This window comes from Planococcus citri, chromosome 3 (assembly GCF_950023065.1).
Source record: "Planococcus citri chromosome 3, ihPlaCitr1.1, whole genome shotgun sequence".
In the NCBI taxonomy this organism is placed as follows: Eukaryota; Metazoa; Arthropoda; class Insecta; order Hemiptera; family Pseudococcidae; genus Planococcus; species Planococcus citri.
Window position 1 is genome coordinate 12,430,668 of NC_088679.1, and position 21,034 is coordinate 12,451,701.

Consider the following 21,034-nt stretch of genomic DNA (forward strand, 5'->3'; position numbering starts at 1 on the left):
GGATTTCCAATGTTCTCAAAATATTTCAGTCATGACTTCCATTCTGAGTCATGTTTTAAAAGAAATAGACTGCACTTTCAAAACTACACCGTATTGGTCTCGTATATAAGTATTTGATAATTCTACGACCACATTAAGGGTCGTAGAAGTTCACCTTATAAGACTGTCTTACGAGTATAAGGTAAACTATATACAAGTGAATTTTTAATTAATATTTTTGTAAAAACTTGTCACAAATTTCACTGGTAGATGATTAACGCTTTCACTAGCACTAGACATATTTACAACAATTAAATCATAGGTAATTCAAGTAGTAACATAATTACACAACTGTAATTTAGCCAATATTTAGGGCATATGAGGAAAAACGACATCATAAACAATAAAAACCGAAGGAAAGTCAACTGGATAAGGCGAGGAGCTTTTTAAGGGCCAGATGCAAGTTTAAAATTAGGCAATCGTTATTTTTGCGAGCGAAAATTTGAAAGAAAACATGGAAAAATGGACGTTTCGCTCTCGCTTCGCTCGAGCAGTAATTTTGCCTTCATTTTCATGAAACCACCACACATTACGATAGGTTTCCAGAAAATTACCCCTCATTTTGATTTTTCATGCCTAAAAATCTGGTTTTGCCCCCTCCTTGAGAAAATCCTGGCTACGGTACTGGAAATTCTTCTTTGTTTTTTATTAAAATTACATTCTTTCCCTATCAAAATAGGTTTTTCACCCAACTGATTTTTGATTTCTTATTTCAATCATAAGGATTCATCAGTCTCTTCAAAGATAATTGGGAATTTTATACCAAAGACCTACGTTGATCATCACTGAGCTTATGCTTTACGAGCAAAAGGTGTAATCAACAAAAAGTGCAAGTGTACGTGCATTGGTTTGTGATTTGAGATTTTTTAAATCTTCCCTAATTTTCATTTCACTGTGAAGTAGCTGAATTAAATCTATTTTATGCGGTGATGCGATCATTTATAATGACAAGTAGCTTGGAGCTGTTCAGATATAGATCAAAATTTTGAACGTTTGAAGAATAAAATTCAAACTATAAAGGTACTTACCTTTACTTAAACAATAAAGCATGAACTCTTTTGTAATCAGTGAATAGCTGATGGTTCATTATACACATAAATTCCTCTGCAGACTGTTTTCGTATTTTTTTTTTAAATTCATCATAAACTAGATTCCTGAAAATCATCATTCAATAATTTGAAATATGGATCAAAATTCGGGTGAGATGCTCTTTCAGGGAGGAGCTGATTTTTAACTTGAACAAAGTTCAAAAAGTTTGAATTTTGTGTCAAACCTCAAACCTCTATTATTATTTGATAGATAGGTACCTACAATGTATTTTAAAATCACATTCAATTTTGTGAACTGCGTGAATCTGAATGGTATTTTGTTTAGGTACCTAACTGGTAAAATAAAATATTTTATTAAGGTGTAAAATTATATTTTTTCAAAAAGAAGAACGTTACTTACTCTTCGGCAGTGAGCAGTAGGCTTATTATTATAGTTTGCTTCTGTTTTATTAATTTTGCCTATTTTGAGAATAAATTTCTCATGTGCGCAGAAAGTCCTATAGGCGTAGCTAGGTAACATGCAACTTGGTACTCTGGTTGAACAAAGTTTGTAGGTACTGTCACATTTTCATGGGGTGTAAAATGCACTGTTGGTGGTAAAAACAAATCAATATCTACAATAAATCAAAGATCATAAATTTGGAATCTCAAATAGAACCGTCTGACTGCTGTGACATCATTCTGAAAAAACTGGAAAATAAATAGGAAAATCAATTTTTTAATGCAAAAAAAAAATAAAAATTAAGTACCTTATATTGGATTATTGATATTGTTTTGTTTTTGTTTTTCAATTTTTTCAATTTTTTTGGGACGAAATTTCACCGAATTCAAGCAAATTTTGTTGAAATCTCTCCGAATGAGTGAGATGTTTACCAAAGACTACATTATTTATCATAATTGAGCTTATGCTTGCTTTACAAAGGTGTAATCAACAAAAAGTTCCGAGTGATTTAGGATTTTGTAAATTTTAATTTTAATCTCACTGTGAGGCGCCAGAATTAATTCTACCCATCATTTCATTCAGTGATGCAATCATTTAATGAAAAATAGCACGAGCTCTTCAACTAGATTAATATATCGGTTCTTCACAGATTTGGCATGGCATTCTCTTGTACTACGCCATGTACCTTTTTTGAAAATTCACCATGAACCGGAATTTTGAAAATCAGCCTTCAGTAATTTGAAATGTGGTTCAAAATTCTGGTGCCAAGCTCTTTCGTACAGGAGCTGATTTTCAACTTGATCAAAGTTGATTGCTTTTGAAGATTTCTTCGTAAAAAACGATTCCTCACAATCTGATCAAATGCTCGTTCTCCTATCTACCTAATGCACATTTGTGATGAAATGGTATGAATCTAGTACCGGAAATAAACTGTTAGTACTTACTGGATGAATCATAGCTCATTAAAAAAGAGGTACACTCTTACATTTTTGTGGATAGTACGGAATTTTATGTCGACATAAGTATGGTTTTGTTTGTCCTCAATCTTATCCGTTTGATTGCGAGTAAAACCAAATTCTTTCTCTTGTTGTGGAACTTTGAAAACTGCAGACTCGGGCGTTGACTAAGATGGGATTCAAAAAGCTCAATATAGAGCTCAAAAGAGTCAAAAAATGTTGGAGAAAACTTGTGCTATTTAACTTTACATGGAAAAAAATTGTTAAAAAATGATGAAAAAAATTGCTTACCATTGGTGTTGATACCTAAATGAAATTTATTTTAATTTTAATCAGGTTTTGAATAAGAACATATTTTGGTCTTCGTATGAAAACGCCTTCACTCGGCAATTCGTGAGAAACTTAGTAGGTACCAAGTAAGCTATAAGATGATGTTGCTGAAAGAAACTCCTGCTGAGGGTTCAGAGAGAAATTGACCGCATACTCACGTTTTCATTGCAGTTATCCCAACTTATTAAGCCAGAGTTTCTCTGAAATCTTTCAGACTCTACCCCCCCCCCCACCCTGGGACCTCTCTTATCTACATATTTGGAATTCGTTGAAGATATTCTAAAAATTAGAATTGCTGGCTCTTCATTTTTTCTGAACCAATGTTTAATTTGATTTCGAACGAATATTCCAATTTGAATTTCTGATGAATTTTCGAGATTTATTGCGTCATCGGCGAAAATACAGAAATATTCGAATCGTGTGTTATCTCGTTCTGGCGCGAAAAGTTGCGCACTCGCGGAGTTTTACATTTTATGCATAGAAGAAACCTTTATCTCTTAATAGAGGTATGAGTCAGATGACTCATATTGACGCTATACGCCTTATTTTTTGCTTCGAAAAAAGCGCATCGTCACTTCTTTGCTTGCGGTCTTGCTGTAGTAAAGATTGAATAAAATTATTGAAACAGTTTCCATCGATTTTTTCGTTAATTTTGAAATTATAGTTAAACATGACCCTTCTACAGCCGGATGTGAATGCTACCAATTTCGTTATTCGTATGGTGCGGTAAAATTTTGCGTTTTCTCGGCGTTTCCTTAATTCATCTCGAATCGTGGTAAGATTTCGCTATTGTTTCGTGTATACCATCAAAAGTCTACTCGTACGCAAGTCCAAAATCGGTGATAAATCCAGGGAATCGTCCCCTGATCGTGAGTCCGTAAAGAGCCGCGTTACTATGGATGGTGAAGCAGAGCGCGAGTATGTTGACGATCAAATTAATCCTGATCAACCCGTATTCAAACCTTTGAAAATATTAGAAATTCGTGTAATTTGCTTTGAAAAAAGCTTCAGTTTTGGGCGAAATTCTTGATGCAGATAGCGCCCAATGTGATCTTGATGAGCTGAAGTCACATTTCCATGAGCAGCTGATTCTAATCCAGCAGAATTTCGATCAACGATGCCGAAACTTACGTAACAGGTACCTACTTGTAAATTATTTCTCGTAAAAGTTGCATTCAAGCCCCTCTTGATCCGAATTCAGCACCTGCAATGAAACAACCTGCGCTAGAAGTGCCCCATTTTAGTGGCGATCTTCATAAATGGGGATCCTTTAAATCACGTTTTCTTCATCTTGTGGCGAATTAAAACTATTAATAGGTACATGAAATCTGTACAAACAAACTTACAAAACTGCGATTTTAGTAAATTGTAATTTTTTGGGTGGTTATACTATTCATGTGTCGTAAGTCTATTTTTTTTTTAATTTACAAAATAGAATCACAACGGCCTTTGGGCCTTGATTAATTTAATGAACATTTATAATTATAATCAAGTAACGTCCGCACTACATTCCATTGGATGCACCACCTTGATCATTATAAGTCCAGCACATGCTATCTTTAGAATCTTCTTATAATTGTGCTGTTGTCCAATAGCATAACGGCGTTGATATTTTCACGCTTTTCCAGCCGGAGTTTGTATATTTTTTTACTTATTTTTGTGATGATTGGTTTTACTGTTTCAATGTTACAACGATCATGGATAGACTGATTCGTTGCAAACCATGGAGCTTCTGCAATACAGAGAAGGGTTTTATTCTGAAAACGTTGGATTATTTCGATGTTATAACTTCGAAGCTTTGGCAGTGCCCCATAACTGGCAGCCATAAGCCCAAATGGGTCTAATTATACATTTCTATAAAAGTAGTGTATTTTCCAAAGAAAGTTTGGACTTTGATGAATTATTTTTTTTTCAAATCTAATTTCTTAGTAGGGATGAAAAAAAAATCAAACATTTTTCATTTAGTCAAAAAAAGAGAGAGACAAAAGCTGAAATTTGAAAGACAATTTTTAAAAAATCAACCAATTGTATTAATCAAAAGTAAAAACCCTCTTGCAATCAGCAAATAGTGCTTTTTTTAAAATTTTCTCATTGCGGTTTTCTGAGAGTGGCAATTGCAGTATTATTGTAATTTGAGATTTTTTATATCTTACATAATTTTTATTTCACACTGCGAGGCAGTTGAATTAAAGCTATTTTATCCGGTGATGCAACCATTTGATGGCAAATAGCACGAGTTGTTCTGATACCTAGATCAAAATTTTAAACGTTTGAAAAATAAAAGTCAACGTATAAAGGTATAAACAATAAAGCATGAACTCTTTTGTGATCAGTGAAAAGCTGATGGTTGGTTGTACTGGCAAAAATAGTTTTGCGCACATTACCTTGTTAGGATTGCCCACAAGGAAAAAAACATGAAATGATTGAACAGGATGTCTAACAACTGAAAACTAAAAAGCAGGACCTTGAAAGTACATTTTCAAAAAAATTAAAATGAAAAATAATCAAGAAAAATGTGAAACTGACTCGGGACTCGAATAGTTCAATATGAAGCTTAAAAGAGTGAAGAAATGTTTAAGGAAAACGTCTTGTGCTCGGTGCTATTTAACTTTACATGGAGCAAGTACATAATGTACATACAATAAACCTAATGGTGATTAAGAAACACCTACTGAGGCTTTAGAAAGAAATTGACCACATACTTACGTTTTCATTGTGGTGATCTCCACTTGGCACTTAGATATTAGGCCAGAATTCCTCTGAAAACATTCAGCCTCCCCCTCCCCCCACTCATTTATTTATTTATTCGGAATTCATTGAATATATTCTCAAAATTAGAATTGCTGACTCTTCATGTGTTCTGAACGAAGACATAAAAATTGTTTCTCAGGTCACGATTATCAACTGGAAAATTGGAAAAGGATCAAGAGTCACAGGAGTTTGAGATTGAGGAGCAGAAGTGGTGGGGGGCTACTGAGATAGCTGGCACAGTTTCAAACATGTTCTGCTTCTCCTGTATTTCCTGCTTTTGTCCCATTATTTGGTTGCCAAAATTATCAAAATGTCTTGCTTTTTCCATTTTTCAATCATATGTATTATGTAATAAGTCAAGGTACCTGACACTGTCAGAAAAATATTTTAACCGGACAAAGTCAGATTGAAAGAGTGTACAAATATACACCATCAGTTCACCACCCAAAATTTCAGGTGCTGAAGTGCGTTTATGGGTTTCTGCTGAATTTTTGCAAATCTTTGGAACAAATACATAATACCTACGTAGGTAAGGTACGCGAAAAAATCAAATCTTCATCAACTAAAAAGTTTAAAAATTTGAAAAAATACGTCCTATTTCGTCCGACCCACCTGAAACCGTTTTGAGGAGTTATGCAGTTTCCAGCAGCTTTTTAAGAATTATAATTTTAAGAAAATTTTACCAAATTGAGTTGACACCATTTTCAGCACACCAAGTCGACTGGGCAATTTTCAACAAAAATAAAAAAAAAACCGTCGTAAGATCTGACCCAATTTACTTTGGAAAATTTTTTCTGCAGTTTTTTTAGGCTCCAGAAAAGCCAAAAACGATAGTATCTATCGATTTGAAATTGTTAGTTGGTACAGAAACACAGAAATACATACAAGCACTTTTTTCACTATGCTGAGATGAATTTTCAGAGTTTTTGCAATAAAACTCTATTGCCAGCCAATCAGTGAACATTATTTTAAGAAATCTAACCAGCGACCGATATTTTATTGAAAGTTAATGCGAGTTTGAGTGGGAATTAAATTTTTAATCCTTCAATTATTAATAGGTACATGAAATCTGTACAATAAACAAACTTACAAAAATTCGATTTTAATGATTTGTGATCAAATTAATTGGTTCAAAATATCTACTTTTTGGATTTGTTTATTTTATTCATAGTTTTTTTTTCAGAATTTTCGAGAGTCGGAACGATATAAAAACTACGTTTTGGAGCTTTTCGAGTCAATTTTTCGTACGAAAAAAAATGGCAATACTGATTTTTATGATATCTTCAAAAATATTTTCAAAACCCCAAACTATTGGAAAAAGTTCAATTTTGGGAGGTATCGCGGTTATCGAGTGATCCAATGCTGAAATGAATGATACATATAGGTATTTCAAATTCAGTAAAAACTTTGACACCCCCTAGCAGCCTTTAAAAACGGGCTAGAGGGCTGCGATTTGCGCCATTGGTTATCCCTTCAAAAGGTCTATCCACAGGAAAAATTTCAAAAAAATCGCCGACCCCCCCCCCCCTTACCACTTCTTGGTTGAATTGACGTGGAATGACCCTTCTGCAATACAGCGCAGGGTTTTATTCTGGAAGTGTTGAATTATTTCGATATTAGAAGCTTTGGCAGTGCCCCATAACTGGCAGCCAAAAGCCCAAGTGTGCCGAATTAAGTAGTTTATTCTTATTTTCCAATGAAAGTTTGGACTTGGGTGAATTATTATTTTTTTTTCAAATATAATTTCTTGGTAGGGATGAAACAAAATTCAAACATTTTTCATTTAGTGAAAAAAAAAAAAAAACATGAGAAATAGCATGCGGTATGTAGAGAGACAAAATGCTGAAATTTTAATGAAAATTTTTAAAAAATCAACCAATTGTATTGGCCAAAAGTAAAAACCCTCTTGCAATCAGCAAACAGTGCATTTTTTTTTATTTTGACGTACATGCGGGTTTGTAGACTGTTGATTGCAGCAAGTAGGTATTCAAACTCAAGTAAGACTAGTAAGAGCAAAGAAGAACGAAGAAATTGAAACAACGTTGCTTCATGCTTTTCTATCTTATCCTCCCATCTGAGGAACATGAATCCTCCAGCTCTCTTCAGCAACATTTTGGAAGTTCCAATTTTCTAAAAAAAAAAAAAAATTGTAAAATCTGACCGAATTAATTTTGGAAAATATTTCCTGCTGCAGTTTTTCTAGGCTTCTCCTCCCCAACAACCATTTATCGAATCCCACTAATTTTTCAAAATAAAAAAACCAAAAACGACGATATCGATCAATTTAAAATTATTAGTACAGAAATATAAGCCCTTGTTTTCAACGTGCATTGCCTACGTGCTGAGATGAATTTATAAGGGGTTTGCACCAAAACTCTACTGTCAGCCAATCAGTAAACAGAATTTCAAGGATTCCAACCAGCGATTAATTTTTTATTGAAACTTAGTGCGAGTTTGAATGGGAATTAAGTTTTTTATCCTTCAATTATTAATAGATACATGAAATCTATACAAACAAACTTACAAAACTGCGATTTTGTTAAATTGTAATTGCTTGGGTTGTAATGTGTGGTAAGTCTTTTTTTTTTAATTTACAATATTACCTACATCGGCCTTTGGGCCTTGATTAATTTAGTGAACATTTATAAATATAATTAAGTAACGTTTGCGCTACATCCCATTGGATGCACCACCTTGATCATTATAAGTCCAGCACATGCTATCTTTGGAATCTTCTTATAATTGTGCTGTTGTCCAATAGCACAATGGCGTTGATATTTTGACGCTTTTCCAGCCGGAGTTTGTATATTTTTTTACTTATTTTTGTGATGATTGGTTTTACTATTTCAATGTTACAATCATCATAGATAGACTGATTCGTTGCAAACCATGGAGCTTCTGCAATACAGTGCAGGGTTTTATTCTGAATACGTTGAATTAGGTATTTCGATATTAGAAGCTTTGGCAGTGCCCCATAACTGGCAGCCATAAGTCCAAATGAGTCAAATTCTACAAGTACATTTTGTATAAAAGTAGTTTATTTTCCAAAGAAAGTTTGAACTTAGATGATTTTTTTTTTCAAAACTATTTTCTTAGTAGGGATAAAAAAAAATCAAAAAACTTTTCATTTAGTCAAAAAAAAATGAGGGACGAATGCAGAAATTTTTAAGAAAATTTTTAAAAAATCAACCAATTGTACAATTGGCCTTGGTCGAAAGTAAAAACCTGCTTGCAATCAGCAAAAAATAGTGTTTTTTTAAAATTTTCATATACTCGTAATGGTTTTCTGATGTGGTGATTGCAGTATTATTGTAATTTGAAATTTTTATATCTTACCTAATTTTAATTTCACTGCGAGGCATCTGAATTAAAGCTATTTCATCCGGTGATGCAACCATTTAATGGCAAATAGCACCAGCTCTTCTGATATCTGGATCAAAATTTTAAACTTTTGAAGAATAAAATTCAAAGTATAAAGGTACCTATGAACAATAAAGCATGAACTCTTTTTGAAGTTTTCCAAATTTACTGATATTATTTTTGAGGCAATTAGTAGGGAGACCTACCTACTGAAAAAAAAACGTCGCGAAAAGTCGCGATCTTTGAATATCAAATTATAGTAGACACCCTGATTTCCATTGTTTGATGTATTTTCTTGATTATTATTTTTTAAAATGATACATTTTTGAAGCATTTTTGACATTTTTGGGGAAATAAATTGGGGAAGGGGATCAGTACATTTTTAATTTTGAAAATGTCCTAAAAAGTCCTTCCAAGGTCCTTCTATTTAGTTTTCAGATGTTATAGACATCCTGTTCAATCATTTTATGTTTTTTTCTGTGCGCAAAACTGTTTCACTGTCTTTTCACCCTTTTCTGAAAATCAGCCTTCAACAATAATTTGAAATGTGGAACTGACTCAAGGAGTTGACTAAGATGGAACTCAAGAAGTTCAATATGAAGCTCAAAACCTAATGGTGATGAAGAAACACCTGCTGAAGCATTAGAAAGAAATTGACCACATACTTACTTCTGGATTGTATTGATCTCCACTTATTTGGCCAGAATTCCTCTGAAATCTTTCAGCCCTCCCCCCTCCCCCTCAATTATCTATTCGGAATTCATTGAAGATATTCTCAAAATTAGAATTGCTGACTCTTCATTTGTTCTGAACAAAGGCATAAAAGTTGCTTCTCAGGTCACAATTATCAACTGGAAAAGAATCAAGAGTCACAGGAGTTTGAGATTGAGACGCAGAAGTGGTGGGGGGCTACTGACTACTGAGCTTGCTGGTAGGGTTTCAAACAGTTCCGCTTCTCCTGTATTTCCTGCTTTTGTTCCATTATTTGGTTGCCAAAATTGTCAAAATGTCTTGCTTTTCCATTTTTCAATCATAATTATGTAATAAGTCGAGATACCTGAAACTGGCAGAAAATATTTTAACTGGACAAAGTTAGATCGAAAGAGTGTACCAAAATATACACCACCAGGCTAAATCAATCAAACGTTTTATTGTGATGTCCGGCATCTTAGCCTTTAACGTCAACAATCCAACAAAAGAAATTAAATTAACAAATAACAAAAATATAACAACAAAATAATCTCAACAAAGGTATAGCAATATTCACACAACTTCAACAAAAATATGTGATCTGTCACGAGAAAATCAGGTTAGTGTCCAAAAAATCGATTCGGTTTTTTTTATGGATATTGGTAGTACTCAGTGTGCAGAATCCGCCTGTGATGGTTAAAACGTTCGCGAACGATTCTTTTGACCCTAAATTCAATGTTAAAAAAATAGAGCAACTACAAAAAAAGTTTGAAAAAAATTTTTTTTGTAATTTTCTTGAAAAGTATGTTCTGGGGAGTCAATATGCAAATTTTTGGGACAATCGGCCCACATTTGGAGGATTAGTGCCATTTTATTGAATTTTGAATGAGGCTTAAGCTGGAAAAATCAACTCTTTTCACCTTGAACAAAATTTTTGAAAAAATTGAAAAACTCAATAAATAACTTTATTTTATATTAATAATTCATTCTTAGTAGTTTTCGCGAAATTTTTGGCGCAAAATTTTAAAAAAACGAAAAAATCGATTTAGGGAAATTTCGATTATTGGCCTTTGGCAACCCTGATTTTGAAAAAAATTGTCAGGTTATGTTGGCACCCCTTGTGGCCAAAAGTGGTCCAAGTTTCAGGGACCTACGAATCATAGATCGCCGAACACATAGATTCAAAACTTTAAATGTCCATCCTGTAAAATTTACGTTTTGGACACTAACCTGGTTTTCTCGTGACAGATCACATATATCAAAATTTGACAATACAACACATAAGTTATAACAAATCATAAATCCCTGCACGAATTAGAAACAAGAACAACTTTACACACATTTCTTCTTCATCTTCATGAAGGTACTTGTATGTATGTACATATGTATGTATTTAAATTTACCCCAAATGTTTCATTTCTGATTTTCTCATACACTTTAGGTACATGATTCTAGTATAATGTGTTGGACTGTCACATTTTTTGAAGGATTTTTCAGTGAAAAGTGATCTGTGTGTCAATGTAGTACCTATGTCAGATTTGAATTCTGGCTAGAACTTCCTCTTCTCTTCTATTTGATCTATGGGAGGTATTTTTAGTTTGTATAATAAATTGTATTGGTACTGTTTACAATGTCTTTTGATCTGAGGTATGTTGAGTGGATCAAGTCCCATTGAAACTATTAGCTCTTTTGTTCTATATCCAAATGGTTTGTATGTGCCATACTTGTGTTGAAGGTGAGAGTGGAATGTTTTGTGATGATTTATACGACCAGTATTTTTGGCGATTTTGACATATTGTGTTGGGGCTAAATAGTTTCTTCTTCCTTGTAGAGAAGTAATTCCAGAATCCTCAGTAAGTTTGATTAGGTATTGGGCTGGTTCGGAATGCTCCTAATGATAGACGTAATGCATGGTTGGTGATTGAAGTTAATTTTATAAGGTCATTTTTTTGAAGCTGTATTGTGAACAATGGATCTATAGTCAATTATTGATTGCAGATGGCTGACATGGATTTTTAACAAAGATTTTCTATCTGCTCCCCAGGCAGTATGGCTAAGCTTTTTAAGTAGGTTTATGGCGTTGTTTGATCTCTGCTTGAGTTGAGATGCAGTTTCCAATTCAATTTTTTGTCAAAATGTAAGCCAAGGAATCACCCAAAATTTCAGGTGCTTAAGTGCGTTTATTGGTTTCTGTTGATTTTTTGCAAATCTTTATAAAAGTGAACTAGAAAGTTTAAATTTTGAAAAAATACTTCATATTTCAGACCTGCCTGAAACCGTTTTGAGAAGTTCTGCAGTTTCCAGTAGATTTTTAAAAATTTTAATTTCAAGAAAATTTTACCAAAATGAGTTGAAAAGCTATAAAATTCTTTACCCCATTTTCAGCACTTTAAGTCGACTGAAGATGATTTCTAGTCATTTTTGAGTCTCCAGTAACATTTTGGAAGTTCCAATTTCCCAACAAATAAAAAAAATATATATTCGTCGTAAGATCTGACCGAATTCACTTTGGAAAATTTTTCATGCTGCAGTTTTTTGAGGCTCTTCGCTCTCCAACAACTTTTTATCAAATCCCACTAATTTTTCAAAATTAAAAAGCCAGAAACGACGGTATCCATCGATTGAAAATATTATTAGTACAGGAATATAAGCTCGTGTTTTCAACGTGCATCACATGCTGAGAATAATTTTTAACGGTTTTGCACCAAAACTCTACTGCCAGCCAATCAGTGAACAGAATTTCAAGGAATCCAACCAGCGATTAATTTTTTATTGAAACTTAGTGCGAGTTTGAATGGGAATTAAGTTTTTAATCCTTCAATTATTAATAGATACATGAAATCTATACAAACTTACAAAACTGTGATTTTGTTGAATTGTGATTCTTGTGGTGTTACGTAAGTCTTTGATGAATTATGTTTTTTCAAATTTAATTTTTCAGCAGTGTTATGACAAAAAATCGTCTATAATCGTATTTACACTTCTTTATTATATTTTACCCCATATATAAAAAACTACTTCATTTCGGTTTTATCACTTCTTTTTGATAATTTTAAACCATGTATAAGAAAGAGCTGCCTCTTATTATACCATCCCATACCTTTTCCATCATATCTCTCCTTCATAAACTGAGTTATCTGTGTCGCCACTTTTTTCCAATATTTTCTTCCCACTTATAAAAACAAGCTGCACGCAAAGTACATTTCAATACAAACAAAGAGCTGCTTGTTATAAATATACATCCCTTGATTTACATAAAAAAAATGTATAGCTGCTCCTTAAATCCATCCTATACTAAAAAACAAGCACATGTCAAATGTCCCTATACCTTCCAATACCTAAAAACAAGCGACCAGTAAAGTTCTCCTTTGGAATCCAATTCATAAAAAGTGAAGCAGCTTCCAACTGTAAAATTCCATATCTAACAATGCAACATTTTCCCAATAAATACTGAGCTTTCAGTAAACCAAAATCATCAGTTCAACTTCAGCTCTTACTTTGCTGACTTATGTATTTTACTAGTACCTAGTTGTTTTGCTTGTGAAGTATTCTGTTATTGTCAAAATTTGTAATTCGAGTTGTATTTATTCGCGATTAACTTTTTATAGGTACAGTTGTGTATTTAAGTATTTTCGATGATAAACTTTTTAAAGTGAACATTTTGAAATTCTTAATTTTTGGATCCGGTTTTCTGTCATCATAGTAGGGATAGGAAAAATCAAAAATTTTTCATTTAGTCGAAAAAACATGAGAAATAGCATGCAGTGTGTAGAGAGACAAATACTAAAATTTTAAAGAAAATTGAAAAAAAAATCGACCAGTGTACCTATTGGCTAAAAGTAAAAGCCCTCTTACAATCAGCAAATAAGTGCATTTTTTTTAAAGTTTCAGTGCGATCGTGGTTGTGATTCCAGTTTTCAAATCCAAGTAGGTATATAGGAGCAAGAAAAGCGAAGAAAATGAAAACAATAGTTATGTTCTCTGCTAGTTTGCTTCGTGCTTTCCTATCTTATACTCCATTCTGAGGAACATGAATCCTCCAGCTCTCGTTGCAGATTACAAACAATGCAAAACAATACTGCGTATTTCTTTCGACAGAGGTGGAAAATAACTCAAATTCCTCGTATTGGTGGCCTCCAATGTATGTACTTCACCCAACAACACTCTCCAAAAAAATCTTAACTCGTATTACGTACGCTTCTAGTACTGCAAACTGACCATACCATGTACATATGTTTATCATTACCAGCACGTTAACGGACTCCTACAACGACTCAACGACTATACGTGAACTGACCAGAGGAGCCAGTGCAGGGGCTCACAGAGTTGTCCAAAATCGCGCCCGCGAGAAAAGGATAGCGAAATAACGATGCTGGAAGGGACCAGTACAAGATACAAGGTGATGTTGGAATCGGGGGAGAGGTAAAAATAGTACAGTGGTACACGCACGATAAATACACAGTAACGGATCGTCGATACAGTGCTCGCATACACACACACTCACTCTCTCACTTACACAGTAGCACAGCTATGGCTCTTGCAATAAGGCCCGATACAGGGTATGCGAGGGGGCTGCAGATCGGGGGTGTACATGAAAATCGTCCGGTAAAGTATTACGAAAGGCGGTGGTAAGTATTTAAAGGGGGATGCGGCGCACTCCAGAGTGAGATAGAAAGAGAGTTATTACGCGTACTTGGGAGCTACGAGGGTGGCAGGGTGAGGGCCGCCGCCGCGAACTGTGGGAACCTGGTTTTCGCAAAATGTTTTGCAAACTGAAATCCCCGCACTTCGTGCCTTTTGGTCGTTTCTCGCGCCTCGCACATCAAGGGGATGAAAAGAGATCGGATGGTTTTGACCAGGGTCGGTGGAGCGGCCGCCCTGGCGACCAACGGAAGGTGGACGACGGTCGACACCCCCGCCTATTTTAATTCTCGATGTGTGTTGGCGCGTCCAGTCAACCATCCCCCCGCTGCTTCTGCCCCCTCATGCCTCATATACGAGTATGAGTGTGTGTGTGTCGGTGTGCAAAATCACAACCACCACCTATGAATACGTCGTCATTTTAAGCGTACCGAGTATCGTAAATTGCATAAGCTCAGTTTCGCAACCGACACATCATGTATTGAAATGCCGCCGGTGCATAAACGGACACGTATATTCATATTTTCAATCAACCGTCGTCGTCGTCGCGAATTCAATTTTTATTTTTATTGTGTGTAAAGTTTTCATACAAAAAAAAAAAAACGACAACAACGAGCTCTTTCTCTACACTATACCTATTGTAAGTTATTTACCTGCTGCTTTTGACGTCGTTGTGCGTGCGTTTTTGCATCTGCATGTATTGCACACCTCTTCGCGGACGAGTGGTGCAGCTTTTTTTTTGTTCAACTTAATTGTTATCGTGGGTTTTCTTTTTCGTACTTATGTCGTGTTGTCGTAGTCGTCGTGTGTGATCGTTGTCGATCGCTTTCGTAATAGGTTGACTTTGTATTCGAATCGCTACAATGCAGTTTTTATGTATTTCCACCCTCGTGTCTCTTTTGTTGTGAGTGTGAAGTGCATAATGTAGGAATTGCATTGGATCCCTGATATCAATTCAATAGTCCTGATTGGAGGGAGCTTTTTGAAATGGCATTCTTCGATTTGAACGAAACTAAGTTAGATTGAAAGAATACGTCTTTGAACCTTTGTGACCAAAATTTCAGACCCTGAAGTTCATTTTTGGATTTTTGGCGAATTTTTGATAATTCAAAGAAATTTTAAAAAGCTGCTTCAAAGATGATTTTTAAATTTTTTCATCAAAATAGAAATTTTTTGAGCAAAGTGAACAAATGTGAATGATTCCTTCAAATCAACATCCAAGCATAAAAAATTACTGGTTTTAGGCCATTCTGGAGCCTCCAGCGCCGTTTCTCCAGAAAATTCAAATCACTCTGGAAAGGCTAGAAATGAATTTTGGGACCTATGATTGTGATCGATGCTTATTTGGCACCCTTTCGACCATTTTATGTGGTTATCGCGAAATTCCGGGAGAGCCAGTTCAAAAAGTGAATTTTCGACCAATTTGAAAAATTCCAGGAAAAGTGGAAAGAATCAAATTTTCAAAGAAAGTCTGTAACGAGTAGTTTTTTTGACAAGATATCATCTAATGTATCTACACAATTGCCCAGTTCGGAAACTAAATGGAATTTGACCTTTTTGGAATCTCCAGTGAATTTTAAAATTTCTCCAGAAAATTCAAATTTCTTTGAAAGGGCCAAAAATGATCATCTTGTAGCTTATAAACAAACAGGTAAACAGGTGATTTAGTAGGTATGTGGTTTCAAAATTTTTCATTTTTTATGTTTCGTTTTTTGGGAATACCTACCATTTCGTAGGAAACCATTTTTTATTTTTTTTTTCAAATTAATGATCTTCATAGTTTTGTGGCAACGGCTCAAAATTGCGTCAAAGTGCTAATAAATTGAAACTAAATCAGAGTTATGGACTCCGAAGTACTGTTTTGACCTTTTCATTACTCTGATTTTGACATTTCTAAAGAATACTGAAAATTGCTGGAAACTCCAGAAATTAGAATTATTGAATTTATTAGGTACCAATTTTTGAAAAATGAGGTAATCGAATTGATTCCTACCTCAAAAATTCAATTTTTATACCTAAACTTTTTCTGGTATTTGGTCAAAATTTCACTTTTGAACTAGAACGTGCTGGAATTTCACGGTAACCTCCTAAAACGGTTACTTAAAATGATGCTCCATAAGCAGTGACTCAAGTTATGTGCTGAAGATGATTTTTGGTCTTTCCAGAGCGATTTTGACATTTCTGGAGAAATTTGAAACTTCCTGAAACTTCCTGGAGGCTCCAAAAAGTCCAAGATGCGATTTTTTTAAATCGAGTAGTTCTATAGACACACCATATGGCATCTTGCGGGAAAAAGTCACTCGTTTTCTACCTTTGTTGAGAATTTGATTTTTTAAAACTTTTTTGGAATTTACAAATTGGTCAAAAATTTATTTTCAAAGTGGAACTGCTGGAATTTCACGGTAACTTCCTAAAACAGTTAAAATGATGCTCAATAAGCATTGACTCAAGTTATAAGTGCTGAAGTTCATTTTTGGTCTTTCCAGAGCGATTTGAAATTTCTGGAGAAATTTTAAACTCTCTGGAGGTTCCAAAAAGTCCAAGTTTGTGATTTTTTTCGAATCGAGTAATTCTTTAGACACGCCATATGGCATCTTGCAGAAAAAAGTCACACGTTTTCTACTTTAGTTGAAAATTTGATTTTTTTCAATTTTTTTGGATCTTACAAATTGGTCAAAAATTTACATTTGAACTGAAACTGCTGGAATTTTGCAGTGACCACATAAAACGGACAAGAGGGTGCTCAATAAGCCCTGGACAAAATTGTAGGAGCCAAAGTTCATTTTTAGTCCTTTCAGAGCGATTTGAAAATTCTGGAGAAAATTGAAAACTCGCTGGAGACTCCAAAAAGTCCAAATTGCGATTTTTTTCGAATCGAGTAATCGTGTAGATACACCAGACGACATTTTGCAGAAAAAATCGCTCCTTTTCTATCTTCGTTGAGAATTTGATTTTTTCCCTAATATTTTCTGGAATTTACAAATTGGTCAAAAATTTATTTTTAAACTGGAACTGCTGGAATTATGCTGTGACCGCCTTGAACGGATGAGAGAGTGCTCAATAAGCGCTGGACAAAAGTGTACGTGCCAAAGTTTATTTTTGGTCTTTCCAGAGTGATTTGAAGTTTCTGGAGAAATTTGAAACTCCCTGGAGACTCCAAAAAGTCCAAGTTTGCGACTTTTTTCGAATTGAGTAAATCGTGTAAAGACACCAAACGACATTTTTCAGAAAAAAAAACGCCCCTTGTCTACCTTTGTTGAGAATTTGATTTTTTTCCCTATTTTCTGGAATTTACAAATTGATCAAAAATTCACTTTTGAACTGGAATTGTTGGAATTTTGTGGTGACCACCTAAAACGGATAAGAGGTTTCCCAACAAGCGCTGGACAAAATTGTAGGAGCCAAAGTTCATTTTTGGTCCTTTCAGAGCTATTTGAAAATTCTGGAGAAATTTGAATCACCCTGGAGACTCCCAAAAAGTTCAAGTTGCGACTTTTTTTGAATTGAGTAAATCGTGTAAAGACACCAAACGACATTTTTCAGAAAAAATCGCTTCTTGTCTACCTTTGTTGAGAATTGGATTTTTTCCCTATTTTCTGGAATTTACAAATTAGTCAAAAATTCACTTTTGAACTGGAACAGCTGGAGTTTTGCCATGGCCATCTAAAATGGGCGAAATAGTACCCAATAAGCGTTGGATAACATTTTAAGTGCCAAAGTTCATTTTTGGTCCTTTCAGAGCGATTTGAAAATTCTGGAGAACTTTGAAATTCGCTGGAAGCTCCAAAAAGGTTCAAATGGCGATCATTTTCGAGTTGGGTGATTTTGTAGATGTAGACACTCCAAACCATATCTAGGGGGGGGGGGGGCTCATTACACCTACTCCTTTCTTGAAAATTTGATTTTACCTGTTTGTTTTGGAATTCATAAATTGGTCAAAAATCAACTTTTGAACTCTTACTTTCGGAATTCCAAGGCAACTACCTGAAACGATCAAGAGGATGCCTAATGAGCATCGACCAAAGTTATAAGTCCCAAAGTTAATTTTTGCTTTTTTCAGAGCAATTTGAAATTTCTGGAGAAAATTGAAAAATTGCTGGAGGCTCCAGAATGCCTCAAAAATAGTATTTTTTTAATGTGTGGAAGTTCGATTAAAGAAATTATTCTCATTTTTTCACTTTTCTCAAAAAAATTTCATTTCAAGAAAAAATTCAAAAATTGCCCTCGAAACAGCTTTTTTGAATTTTTAAAATTTTCAAAAATTCGCCAAAAATCCAATAACGAATTTCATCTTCTGAAATTTGGGTTACGAGGCCTTTAAGATATGCTCTTTCGATCTAGGTAGGTTTCGGAGTCCCAGTTCAAAAGAGATAGGTACCTAAATGGGTTCCCTTGTCAGCTTAGGTTTTCATTTTTCACCAATCAATTTAATACAAAAACAAACCTAATTGTTTCCTCATTATGCACCGAACGATTAAGAAAAAACCACGCAAAACTCTCTCCCTTTTGTAATGCGCTTTTGAGAAAACTTTATTGCTCGCTAAACAAAGTTCACCTTATTTAATATTTAATCGTCCAAGTATCGTGCCAGTTTCCTTTTTTGGCTGGTGTATGTCTGCTGCTCTGTCTAGTGCATGTATCTTGTCTCGTGTATACATATTTATCGTTATAATTCAATTACATTCCCTTTCTTAGCACCCCTCTTATTCTTCTGGTCCGGAAAACGTCTACGAACCCAAGTTTTCCCTTTTTTTGATTATTTACTTACCTCTCACCCTCTTCCGTTTCCTTTCTCATTACCGTGTTCTCAAACGATACATAAAGATCGCTGAAGTGTCTGGTATATTCTTTTCCCAACGAGAGAGAGCTTATTTCGTTAAAAAGTTTTACTTCTTTTTATTCGCCAATTTAGGAAAAGCGTTATCTTTTTATGTTGTGCCAGTTTACGAAACAATTAAGCTCGTTTGGTCCAATTGACGAAGCTTTTTCAGTTTGGTATCGTCGTTGTTTTTTTTTTTTTTGAACAACCCCCCTTTGAGTTGGCTTTTACGAAGTGGAATTTTTTCCTAGAATGAGGTGAACTTTTCCTTATATACTTAGTAGGTATATTTAAAGAATACCTGTATTCGACGAGGTTTTGCAATAAGTAAATATGTACTTTGGTGTTGTGTGTGAGGTAATCGAAGAGCCAATATAGGAGATTCACGTTGACTGGAGGGGTGATCAGGTGAACTGAATAGGAAAATATATAGACGAGTGTATAAAAGTACCCTGTAATTTGTGATAAGGCCGACTCGTATACGATTTTCCCATCGGTAAAAAATAAATATAAGGCGAATTACGTAATCTTTGGTATAACTATTAGGTTTCTATGTAGGAAATATCGTATTTAAATATGAAAGCTCGTGCCATTTTGAAAGAATCCGAACCTCGAAGAAGGGGTGGTTTTTTCAAAATGATAAATCATTCATAAGACATCGACTAGGTATAATATCGAGTACTCTGTACACGAAGCCTTCGTAGTCCCTCTCAACTTTTAAAACGAGGAATACTTAATAAAATTCGGTAGCGATTCGAATACCTATCTACGATACTTTTACAAAGCTCTCTACAATTATACGTTTGTGAATATTTTGCAGATGCGTTGGTATACTTATTACTGTCGATTCGGTTAATTATGCTAGTGAAATGAATCGCGAATACGAAATTTGATGCGGTTAGCTGATTTAAGTGTTGTGTATTCCGCGGTGTAAAAACCAAGCCAAGCCATCCAGATAAGAAAAATGACTACGGAGAGTGTTTTCTCCTAGAGTTCTACGTTTACAATACCAATCTACTTCATACTGTTTCTCTTCGCTGACGAAGCATACCACTATAAACAAACTATATGGAATAATTAATCCAACGACGTCCGTCCTAATGATGTAATTTTCTAAATAATTTGATCGACACGTCGCATTTGTATAGAAAACGGTTCGCGCAGTGCGTGTATTTTTTCCTCTTACCGACAAATTCGCTGTTTTGAGGGGTAAATTACACCTCAAAAGTCCGAAACAAAGAGGACTTTATGCGTTAACTTATTAACTACCCTTAATTCCGGCTCAACCCTTCCTAATTGCCACATTCCTTTCCTAAAAAGACAAATTCCAATCCTTCCGTTATATATCACTCCCAAACCAATTCCTTTCACACATTATCACACAAAATTTAACCAAAACCCTTTACCCCCTTATATCCTTTGATTTTATTTTAAACTTCATTTGAGAAAAAATTATTTTTTTTCAGGCGATTAAAATTACACAAATTGAGGTTTTTTTTTGGTGAGAAGTTTTTAATTTGAGTTTACGTTTTTATTTTATTTTTTGTTTCATTTTTTTGGTGATTGAAATTTTTTTCGATGAGATTTTTATAAAAAAAGAAGAATTTTTTGGTGTTTTTACCTGTTTACCTGCGTTTGTTTGTTCGTTTATTTATTCTTTTTCCATTTTGTATGTTCCTTTTCGTGTGATAATTTCCTATTCCGTATCTTCGTAGTTTCGACGCGAAACGACGCTGACGCTGTGGATTGTGCAGTTTTTTTTTACGCTCACGGGTCCAATTCCGCAAGGTAAGTTTGAAGGTGTGGGGAGAATTTTAATTTAGTATTTTGTAAGTGTAGATAAAATAATTATGGTTATTCGAGGATATTGAATATTGATGAATTTTAAATGTGCTAAAATGTGCTTCGGAGAGAAAATCCAAATTCTCTCGATTCTACTTGACATATTAAACCGATT

At 34.5% G+C, this 21,034-nt stretch overlaps 1 protein-coding gene across 4 annotated transcripts in view; it reads left to right on the top strand.

Annotated features, from left to right (window-relative positions):
* The window catches only part of LOC135838371 (putative uncharacterized protein DDB_G0289263), a 360,678-nt gene that overhangs the window by 128,849 nt on the left and 210,795 nt on the right, over window positions 1–21,034 (top strand). Inside the window, exon 1 of one of the 4 annotated variants that reach the window (XM_065353969.1) lies at window positions 20,680–20,865. The exons of the other annotated variants lie outside the window; for them this stretch is intronic. The gene's annotated coding sequence lies outside the window, so the exon portion shown is untranslated. Of the gene's footprint in view, window positions 1–20,679; window positions 20,866–21,034 lie in introns of those variants that run through there. 4 annotated transcript variants of the gene reach the window in all.